The following is a 12,255-nucleotide window of genomic DNA, read 5'->3' on the forward strand; positions in this document are numbered from 1 at the left end:
GCTCTGACCCCCCTATTGGCTGATGCAGCTTACTGTTTTAAACAACTATACAATGCAGATGTTCATAACCCAGCATATTAAATAAGATTAACGCTACAAATTAGGTAACAGTTATTTCTTTTGAACAATCAACTTAAACACTGTACCTCACCAATTTAAATTATTTTACACTAATTTGGATTATGGCTCTAACAATTAGGACATGACTTAACATCCACATCCACATTATCCTTTTGAACATCATTCCTTACATTAGTACCATTACTCCATGGTACCTAACAAAGCAGGTACACTCACTGTTCATGCAGAGGTGGACCTTACAGACCCTGTAGACCAGGGGTGTCAAACTCATTTTCTTTCAGGGGCCACATTCAGCCCAATTTAATCTGAACTGGGCCGGACCAGTATAATAATAGCATGATAGCCAATAAATAATGACAACTCCAAATTATTTTAGTGCAACAAATAACATTCAATCATGCCAATATTTACATTTACAAACTATCCAAACAAAAAGGGTGTGAATAACCTGAAAAAAATGAAATTTGTAAAGAAATGTGATTACAATTTTATCAATATTCTGCCTCGACTTATCATTTCTACATATGCATATTACAGATCCGATTTTACAAAGGTACAAAACATTCAGTAACAGGCAGAATATTGTTAAAATTGCACTTAATTTACTTCAGACATTTTAGGTTATTCACATTTTATTGTTAAAAGACAGTTTGTTAATGTAAACATTTTCATAATTTAATGTTTTTTGCACTAAATCAAAGAGAAAAAATGGTGTTTTCTTTATTTATAGGTTATTATGATATTATTTTTGAGTTTGATGCCCTAACTTGCACTTAAATTCATCCCGTGGGCCAGACTAGAACCTTTGGCGGGCCGGTTTTGGCCCCCGGGCCGCATGTTTGACACCTGTGCTGTAGACCACATTGAACCTGAGACTGTTGACTCACTGTAACTGTTACTGTCACTGTCTTGTAATGTATGTGGAAATTACCAAAAATAGTCACTAGCCTGATAAAGGAGTTGTGCTGTGTGGCGTACATGTTTTACAAACAGCTGTGTTGGTGTGAACTTTGTCAGTCCCCCCCCCCCCCCCCCCCCCCCCCGGCAAAAACAGTCATGTCTGGTTGTGATTACATATTTGATTAAATTACAACTCTGTCAGATTTGAGGATAAATGTGATTATATCAACCTTTTATTTCTTCAAAGTTAGTTGCCTTCGAAGTCAAAGTTGAGATTATTTTAGCTCCACCAGTTGCCTCAATTACAGAAATGCATGAGTTGTGTCCCCTCTGAATGCTGTAATGTCCGATCAGGTAACCACAAGAGATATCAAATGATTTTATGCAGATTTCATTAGGTTGGTATTATCCATCTCTCTCTTAACCCATAAAGACCCAAAAAGCAACTTGTGACCAACATGATCTACTGATGTACACTGTAAAAAATGATTGTAGAATTAACACCAAAAAGTTGTAAAATTGCAACATAAAAAAACTGTAAGTGACAATACAATGCAAAGTTGTTTATTTGAAAATATTTTTGTGTTAACGATTAAATCAAATGTAGCTGCAGTTTTTACAGGAAGAGTATGTGAACAAAACCAGATTTGTCTGTAGAAATGATGTTTTTAGAAAATAAAAGTGTAAATTGAAAAACATTGTGGTGATGTTGAAATAATGGCGTATTTGCTTTTTTATATATCTATAAAAAATTAAACATTTAAGAATGTAACATTTTAAATTTGTAAATTAATGGGTTGGTAGAGTTGGTAGAGCGGCTCGTCCAATAACCAAAAGGTTGGTGGTTCGAATCCTGGCTCTGACTGTCCATATGTCCAAGTGTCAATAGAAGACACTGAACCTTAAATTGCTGCCAGTTGGACCTGGTGGTTTTGGAAAGTGCTTTGGACACCATGAAGATGTGCTAAATAAGTGCAGTCCATTTACCATTTAAATCCAGTGTTAAATCTACATGTTTAAAATGTTAAATCTACATATTACTCCGTAAATATGTTTACAGTTGGATGTGTTTTTTACCTGGAAACCACAGCTGCCATTTTTTTTTTTTTTTTTTTTTTTAGCGTGTAAAATGTTTAATACCTGTTGATCCACTAATCCTATCAATACATGTAAATAAATGGTGTAAAATCCAGTCACTGTCCTCAGTGTAACTGTTACTGACCCTGTCTTGTAATATATGTGGAAATTACCAAAAATAGTCACTTGCCCGATAAAGGGTATCTTAAAGGGTAACAGATAAAGGGTAACATCTTACATCAGTAGATTATTTTGATTATCAGTGGCTGTTTGGGTCTTTATGGGTGAAGAAATAGTGTCACATAATTTGGACTTCCAATAATTATAACTAATGTAATCGATCAGAGCGATGACACGTGGGTTGTTGAGAAATACTGGAAATGTTAGACGACATCTTTCTGGCAAATTAAGGCGTTGTTTAAATGCATTTGTTCGTCCTTTTTTTGTGGGAAATACCAGAACCAGTCGGTCGAGTCAGATTTGTCTTCAATACAAAGATTCAGTCCTTTTTCCTTTATTTTTTCTTACCTCCTCACACAATAAAATCCTTTGGCAGTTTCAGTGGTGATTTTGATCACATTAAATGCAACAGAATCAGGGGAACATAGTTTTGAGTGTTTAAAAATCCTATATGTGGTGAATACAGCCAAAACAATTCTGCTGTGACTGGAGCGGACCGTCCCCTGCCAAATACACAACATTTAATTAAGTCTGTTCTAACTACAGTCTGCACAGGGTAAGATGTGTATGTGTGGTCTGAAATAAGCATAAGAGAGAAGGTCTATTCAGAGCATCAAGGCTGTAAATTACATGTATGTCCTTCACACACACCTTATAGGGTCCTTATATGCAGTGCATGTATGTACTGTTATTGTTCAACTATTCATTGTTCAAGACGGAGAGAGAAAAAAAAAAAAACACTCTTCTTAAGGCTGTGCATCTGGCTATAACAAGAACAATTCATGTTGCGTTCAAGGCTTCCTCCAATGTAGGACAGCTTTGTAACGTAGGCTTTACCACACAAGAAAAAGCCAAAGATTAACTTGAAGAATCACAGATGGCAGCCAGTCAAAAAAGTCAAATACACAACCCATCAGACTGATCTACTAGGGAAACGTGTCTGCTTCTCAGGAATTCTTCATCAGAAAAAACATCAGAATCTCAACATTCAGGTGCAAAATATTGGTAAAGTTTGCAAAAAATGAGAAACTACACTGAACAAAAATATAAACGCACCACTTTTGTTTTTGCTCCCATTTGTCATGAGCTGAACTCAAAGATCTAAAACTTTTTCTATGTACACAAAAGGCCTATTTCTCTCAAATATTGTTCATAAATTTGTCTAAATCTGTGTTAGTGAGCACTTCTCCTTTGTCCTTTGCTGAGATAATCCATCCACCTCACAGGTGTGGCATATCAAGATGCTGATTAGACAGCAGGATTATTGCACAGGTGTGACTTAGGCTGGCCACAATAAAAGGCCACTCTAAAATGTGCAGTTTTACTGTATTGGGTGGTCCAGGGGGGTCAGAAAACCAGTCAGTATTTGGTGTGACCACCATTTTCCTCGCACAGTCTTCTTCATGAATTCTCTGAAACAGCTTTGGAGATGGCTTATGGTAGAGAAATGAACATTCAATTCACAGGCAAAAGCTCTGGTGGAGATTCCTGAAGTCAGCATGCCAATTGCATATTCCCTCAAAACTTGTGACATCTGTGGTATTGTGCTGTGTGATAAAACTGCACATTTTGGAGTGGCCTTTTATTGTGGCCAGCCTAAGGCACACCTGTGCAAAACTCCTGCTGTCTAATCAGCATCTTGATATGCCACACCTGTGAGGTGGATGGATTATCTCAGCAAAGAAGAAGTGTTCACTAACACAAATTTAGACAGATTTGTGAACAATATTTGAGAGAAATAAACCTTGTGTGTACACAGAAAAAGTTTTAGATCTTTGAGTTCAGCTCATGAAAAATGGGAGCAAAAACAAAAGTGGTGCGTTTATATTTTTGTTCAGTGTAGAAAAGCACTCGGAGAGCGCAGACCGCCGCCAAGGCAGATAAGTGGGCCCCCGTGCCCCCTCACCCCACCCCCGATCACCACCAAAATTGAAGCATTTGTTCCTTGTGCCAGTATCAACATTCCCTGAAATTTTCATCCAAATCCTTCCATAACTTTTTGAGTTATCTTGCACACAGACAAACAGACAAACCATTCATTCATTCATTTTCTGAACCCGCTTTATCCTCACTAGGGTCACGGGGGTCACTTGGAGCCTATCCCAGCTACATAGGGGCGAAGGCGGGGTACACCCTGGACAAGTCGCCAGTTCATCGCAGGGCTGAACATATAGAGACAAACAATCACTCTCACATTCACACCTATGGGCAATTTAGATTAACCAATTAACCTATTAGTACATGTCTTTGGATGGTGGGAGGAAGCCAGAGTACCCGGAGAGAACCCACACAGACATGGGGAGAACATGCAAACTCCACACAGAAAGGTCCCACCCCCCGTCGACTGGTGTTGGAATCGAACCCAGGACCTTCTTGCTGTGAGGCACGAGTGCTAACCACTGCACCACCATGTCAGACAAACCAACGCCGGCAAAAACATAACCTCTTTGGCGGAGGTAAAAATATGTTTTTCCTCATAATATACACGAGTGAAAAGTATCCTCTAGTGCACTCTACCAAGTAAAAATTTAGAAAAAAAAGTTACTTAACTAGTAAATGTAATTGAGTAAAGGAAAAATGTACCATGTTCTGACCTACCACTGATAGAGTCATGGTTTATGTGTGATTCAAGTTCATAGTTTCTTTCATCAGTGCAATGACCTGTGATTTCTCCTCTCCTTCCCTCTATCATTTCTCCTCTTCTCTCCTCGGTTTTCCTCATATGTTTGATTTAAGTATGTAATATTTTCCCTTATTGCTCTGTCCTTTTGAAATTCTTCTCTGGTTCTTGTTTCTTCTGTCCTCTCCTCATGTCTCCTCTCCGCTAGCTTCTCCTCTCCTTTGGTTCTCCTCTTCTTCTCCTCGTTGAGATTCTCATGTCCTCTTCTCATTTCTATACTCATTGTGTGAGTGGACAAATTATACTCTCCTCTCCTCATTTCTCCTCTCCTCTTTCTCCTCTCCTCATTTCTCTTCTCCCCTTTTCTCCTCTCCTCATTTCTCTTCTCCTCTTTTCTCCTCTCCTCATTTCTCCTCATTTCTCCTCTCCTCTTTTCTCCTCTCCTCGTTTCTCCTCTCCTCATTTCTCCTCTTTTCTCCTCTCCTCGTTTCTCCTCTCCTCTTTTCTCCTCTCCTCTAGCTTCTCCTCTCCTCTAGCTTCTCCTCTCCTCTTTTCTCCTCTCCTCTTTTCTCCTCTCCTCTAGCTTCTCCTCTCCTCTTTTCTCCTCTCCTCGTTTCTCCTCTCCTCTCCTCGTTTCTCCTCTCCTCTCCTCGTTTCTCCTCTCTTTTTCTCTCTCATTCTCTTTCTCTTTTTCTCCTCTCATTCTCCTCTTTTCTCCTCTCTCGTTTCTCCTCTCCTCTTTTCTCCTCTTTTTTCCTCTTTTCTCCTCTCCTCGTTTCTCCTCTCCTCTTTTCTCCTCTCCTCTAGCTTCTCCTCTCCTCTTTTCTCCTCTCCTCATTTCTCCTCTCCTCTCCTCGTTTCTCCTCTCCTCTCCTCACCTCCTCTCTCCTCCTCTCCTCTCCTCTCCTCTCCTCCTCTTCTCTTCTCTTCTCTCCTCTCCTTCTTTCTCCTCTCCTCTCCTTTTTTCTCCTCTCCTCTCCCCTCGCCTCCTCTCCCCGCCCCTCGCCTCCTCTCCTCTTTTCTCCTCTCCTCCTTTCTCCTCTCCTCTCCCCTCCCCTCCCCTCCTCTCCTCTCTTCTCCTTTCCTCTCCTCTCCTCTCCCCTCTCCTCTCCTCTCCTCTTCTGTCCTCTCCTGTCCTGTCCTCTCCTCATTTCCCCTCTCCTCCTCTCCTCTCCTCTCCTCCCCTCCCCTCCCCTCCTCTCCCCTCACCTCCTCATATTCCAGTCACCCAATAGCCAGAGGGCACAATCACACAGCCAGAAAGCCAATCAAGAAGCTTATTAAACATGACACTCACTGAGCACACTCAATATAGGCGAAGGACACAGCCTCTGAGGTCTTTGTGCCAATTAGGAAAATCAGATCAATCATAGCAGTCAACATGAACTCTGTGTCACTCTTCTCCTCATCGTTCCAGTTGCTCTGTCGCCGTCTTTCCCATTACCATTCTTGCACATTATCTCCTCTAGTCACTATCTCTCTCGTCTCCTTTGAAAACCCTCCTCAGCTATACGCTTCAGTAATGCCGTTGCACACAATCACACACAGCTTGTTTCAAAATAAACAGAGAATAGACAGTTTCTCACACACACATGCACAAACACACCACACTCCAGCGAGCTATTCATCACAATTTAGCCACAGCATTAGACATTGAGACACAATAACACCCTCCCTAGAATACTATCCAAAACACAAACAGCTACACACTTCTCCTCCCATGACACTCATTTTCCCCTCCATTTGTCAACACACTCTACCACTTTTTAATTCCAACTAAGCTGTCTGTCATTCGTCTTTTTTTCCCGTCTTGACAAACTAGGCTATGCCATTCAAAGGAAATGTGAAGAGAGAGTCAGTGAAACCATAAAAAAAAAAAAAAGATATAAAATGTTTTTGGAATGATAATCTGTGTATTATGTGACTGGATTACAAAATGTATCCAGGCTTTGGTTAAGTGTTTGATTGATTTTCTGAAGATATCTGAAATATTTTTGTCATAAATTACACTTTTTAACTCTTTTTATCGATATTTTCAAAAATTTATAGTTTACAAGACAGTGTAAGCTATGATACGACTGCAGTTTTTGTTATTATGGAGCAGGGGTGTCAAACTCATTTTGGTTCAGGGGCCATATTTAGCCCAATTTGATCTCAAGCGGGCCAGACCAATAAAATAATGACTTAATAACCTATAAATAATGACAAATCCAAGTTTTTCCTTTTTGTTTTAGTACAAAAAACCCCCAAATAAATTATGAAAATATTTACATTTTACAAAAAAATTTAATTCAAAAAATCAGTGCAGTTTTAACAATATTACTTATTATTTATACATGTACATTACACACAATGTTACATAAACATTTGGTAACAGGCATAATATTGTTAAAATTTTGGATTTTGGAACTAAAATTTGAACAATTTCTACAGTATTACATCTCTTATTAACAGCTACAGATCACACTGGATCCATAAATGCACAAAACACTTAGCAACAGGCAGAATATTGTAAAAATTTAACATTTCAGGTTGTTCATCTTTGTTTATATTTATGTATTTATTTGCATTTTATTGTAAATGTAAATATTTTCACAATGTAATGTTATTTTTTTCACTTAAATTTTTCACAAAGAAAATTTGTAGTTGTCATTATTTATGGGTTTATTGTGTTGTTATTTTTACTGTAGATCACATTGGTCTGTATGTGGAACCTGAACCAAATTGATTTGGACAACCAGGACTGTTCAGGTTAATTTTTGCACTTTCATCCTGCGAGCCGGAATGGAACCCTTGGCGGGCCAGATTTGGCCCCCAGGCCGCATGTTTGACACCTGTGTTATAGAGGCATGTTGTCACACATATTTATTATCATGAATCATCATACATATAAAGTGCATTTTCGGGTCTCCCTTTCTGCAAAACTTCCTGATAATATGAAAACGTCCTTACATACAGCACAAGAGATGTTGACATCTCTTCCATTTCTTGAAACTGACATATTTTAATGGTTTATAAGCACATGCCACAGTATAATCATATTTTTGACCTTCCCACGCACTTAAAAACATTAAATAAAGTGGGATATTCAACCCTCTTCCACTCCACTTCTGTCCTGATGGAGCACTACAGGAAGATAGACTTTTTAAGGTTCTCCTTCAACTTGTTGAGAATATGCCTCCTAGACTAGCGATGATGAAAGATCTGCTCCCAAGATCTAATTTCAGAAGCTCCAGACTGCTGTGGGCACAAACAAGCTGATGTGTACATTATGTACGACAGTGTAGCAGCACCACCTACTGACAAATATTGTTTAAGTACAACTCTGAGCCTCTGAAAATCAGACGATGGAGCTTATATGTACTGTGTGCACATTCTTGTCTTTTATGTTTCATGAAATTGTACTCTGACATTTTGGTGGTAGGTGTTGTCTAGTTCCAATCTCAACTTTTTTGGAATATCTGAGTAGCCATGAACAAATCTTAACTAAAGGGTTTTTTCTTACATCAGTTTTTAACCATTTCTGTTAAAAAAATATCTTGAATTATACAGTTTATCAAGTGATTCTAAAATCCTTATTCCATGATCTAGACCACATTTTGTTACAACTGTCATCTATATTGTGATGTAACCTTCTAACCAGCAGATGGCGCCATGACTTAAAGCAAATCCTCCAAAAGTCATTCAAAACCTTTTAATATTGAGAACACTATTGGAACACATCCATCACAAGCTGAAGCCAGTATAACAATGTTGGGTGAGTGTCCTTATCCTTTTTCTATCAATAGCAATTGAAGAATACTTGAAAGCAGCAATTTTTCACAAATCATGAAGTCCTTTTGTCATGTTCAAGATGCTTTATTGTGCAAAAATGACAGTTTTTCTTTTTGTTCTTTCTTGTAAAAATCCAAAAGTATCAGGACAAAGTTGAAAAGTCATAATTTAATTGACAATACATGAAAAAAAGACAGTGACAAGCTGGGACAACACTAGAGCCTTAACAATCCCCTGTTTGTGTCTGTGGTGTAGGTTGGAGGGAATACTCTTTTTAGAGTTATGTTCAGAGTTCCACAAACGTCATATCGTCAGTGTAAAAGTTGTGGCAGGGAAAATGCAGGTAAACACAGGCGGGTCATAGTGAGGCTCCCAGTCACAGATTTGCAGAAGATCCAGGATCAGATGTCTTTAGACCAAAACCAAGACTCAGATGAAGCAGAGACCCCCAAACCTGAGGACACAGAAGCAGATACAGTGGTTATTATGACAGTTTAACATTACATAACATTACACCACAGGTCTCAAACATGAGGCCCGGGGGCCAAATCCTGCCTGCCAAAGGGTCCACTCTGGCCCCTGGGATGAATTTGTAAAATGCAAAAATTACACTGAAGACACTGTTCAGGTTCCACATACAGACCAATTTAATCTCAAGTGGGTTGGATCAGTAAAATACGATCATAATAACCCATAAATACTCACAACTCCAAATTTTTCTCTTTGTAAATGTAAAAATTTTCATGTCTTTTTACTAGATTTACACTAAAACAAACTAACATTTCACAACAACACTGATAACCTCAACAAATACAAACATTTTGAAATGTCTGAAGTGTAATTTTAACAATATTCTGCCTGTTATTAAATGTTTTGTGTATTTGTAGATCCACTGTGATCTGTAAGTTGTAATTTACATGTGTAAATGATAAACTGAGACATAATATTGTTAAAATTGTACTTAGTTTTCTAAAGAAATCTCAGTTTGTTCATGTTATTCACATTGTTTTAAAGGATAGTTGGTAGATGTAAACATTTTCATCACATAATCTTACTTTTTTTTTTGCTCTAAAACACAGAATAAAGTTTGGAGTTGACATTACTTATATATTATTATGTTATAATTTCACTGGTCCGGCCCACTTCAGAACAAATCTGGCTTAATGTGGCCCCTGAACGAAAATGAGTTTGACACCTCTGCATTACACTGATTAGCTGTTAGCTTGACTTGCATATTTGTTGGTATAAATTTCCACACATCAACAAACATCAAATAGATTCAAATCTGGAGTCTGAGTCAGATATGTAAGCCTAGTGCAGGGACTGTGGGCCTGAACCTGTTTCCAAACTCACCCAGAACATGCTCCTGTTCACCTTCAAGACAAGTCTATCTTCTTCTGAGTTTCGGACAGTTTGTCCTGGAGCCGCTTCTTCCTCCAGTCCAGAAACTTCCTCCTCATTCGGTTAGCCTGCCAGCCCGCAATGAACCCGGCTGCGAAGGAGACCACGACCGCCACCTGTAGTGTCCTCTCAGAGACCTCAGCCATGTTCACCTCTGTCTGACAGATGCTCACATGTGAGTCTAGCAGCAGCAAAATCAGCGGTTTGTCAAACAGGAAGTGAATCACTTGCAGTCACGCGAGAGAAAACGTTATTCTCGAGGGCATCAAATTAAAAGAACAGATAGTGTAAGAAAATACCACTAATACTTTTACTACTGTTTGTACTTAATTATATTATATGAAACCTTTATACAAGTTGGCAAATATTCCTAATATGTGATAATATGCAAATTGTCAATATATAAAACATGCATATAAAGACAATACTGTATAAGAAATGGGTCAGAATTTGGAGCAATTGAAAAATATTTTGACCTCTTCTCATGGAAGGATTATGACAGTGTGATTTATTCATGATAGATAAAGTGTGTCTGGACTCATTATGTAATCATTACACCTGGTCAAAGTTGGTTACTTATGTGTTTAAATAGAAATACAAAAGAGGAATGTGTCTGAAAACAGAAGTATTCCAGCTTTATGGGCAACAGTGTGTTATATATATACTATAAAAATATATATATTTACTGTGAATGTTTATGTTTAGTATATAAATATTCCAATTTTACTACATATTTTATTTCATAGTAATAAATAAAAAATGTAATTAATAATATATAAACTGAACATGAAAAGAAACTTATCACATATTCTATGTGATGCCATTTCACACCATTTTATTAAATATGAAAACAAATTCTTTCTTGTTCTTAAAAAAACATTTAATTAACAAACAAAATACAACAAACAACAAAACAGTAGATGAATATCCAGAGGATAATGTAACATATGACAAAGGGTAGTTCAACAAAGTTCACGTTTAGCAACAAGCAACATTATTAATCCACAGCAAGTCAAAGATTGACCAAATGGTCCAGATCAATGTCCTCAGTGCTGGGTATGTCCTCCCTCAGCCCTAACACAGGCTGTGCACCTTTTGACCATTTGGTCAATCTTTGACTTGCTGTGGATTAATATGTTGCTAGATGTGAACTTTGTTGAACTACCCTTTGTCATATTTTACATTGTCCTCTGGATACTCATCCACTGTTTTGTTGTTTGTTGTATTTTGTTTGTTAATTAAATGTTTGTTTAAGAACAAGAAATATTTTTTTTTTTCATATTTAACAAAATGGTGTGAAATGGCATCACATAGAATATGTGATAAGTTTCTTTTCATGTTCAGTATATGAAACACGCATATAAAGACAATATAAGAAATGGGTTAGAATTTGGAGTAACTGAAAAATATTTTTACCTCTTCTCATGGAAGGATTGTGACAGTGTGATTTATTCATGATAGATAAAGTGTGTCTGGACTCAGTATGTAATCATTACGCCAGTCAAAGTTGGTTACTTATGTGTTTAAATAGGAATACAAAAAAGAGGAATGTTTCTGAAAACAGAAGTATTCCAGCTATATGGGCAACAGTGTGTTATATATACTATACAAAATATATATTTAGTGTGAATGTTTATGTTTAGTATATAAATATTCCATTTTTACTTCATAGTTTATTTCATAGTAATAAATAAAAAATGCAATTAATAATATATATTTGCCTTACAGGAAATAAGACCACATTATATATTATACAGTGACATTCTATTCTATTCTATTCTATTCTATTCTATTCTATTCTATTCTATTCTATTCTATTCTATTCTATTCTATTCTGTTCTATTCTATTCTCAATCAGTTTTTAATCATTTGGTCTTAAAAAGGAAAGTAGTGGAAACAGTGTACTTAAAGCCTAAAATTACATACTATCTTGTTTCTCAGTCCAAATATTTGCAGTTTACTGTCACAGAGGAATAAAAACACCCTAAAATATTAACATGTAAGAAGCTGGTCTCTGGGATTATTGTTTTTTCTCATAAAAATTTCTCAAACTGATTGTCAAAGAACCTGTCAGTGACTTGCTAATACAGTAGTTGGCATTGATCGTTGCAGTTCTTCGGCTAACACATATGACACCATCACTCTCGACAAAAAGAAATGTGTCATATATTACATTTCTTTATGAGTTGATAGAACTTTTATGTGATGAGTAGCTGCAGTGC

The sequence above is a fragment of the Sphaeramia orbicularis genome, chromosome 24, assembly GCF_902148855.1.
Source record: "Sphaeramia orbicularis chromosome 24, fSphaOr1.1, whole genome shotgun sequence".
Classification (NCBI taxonomy): Eukaryota; Metazoa; Chordata; class Actinopteri; order Kurtiformes; family Apogonidae; genus Sphaeramia; species Sphaeramia orbicularis.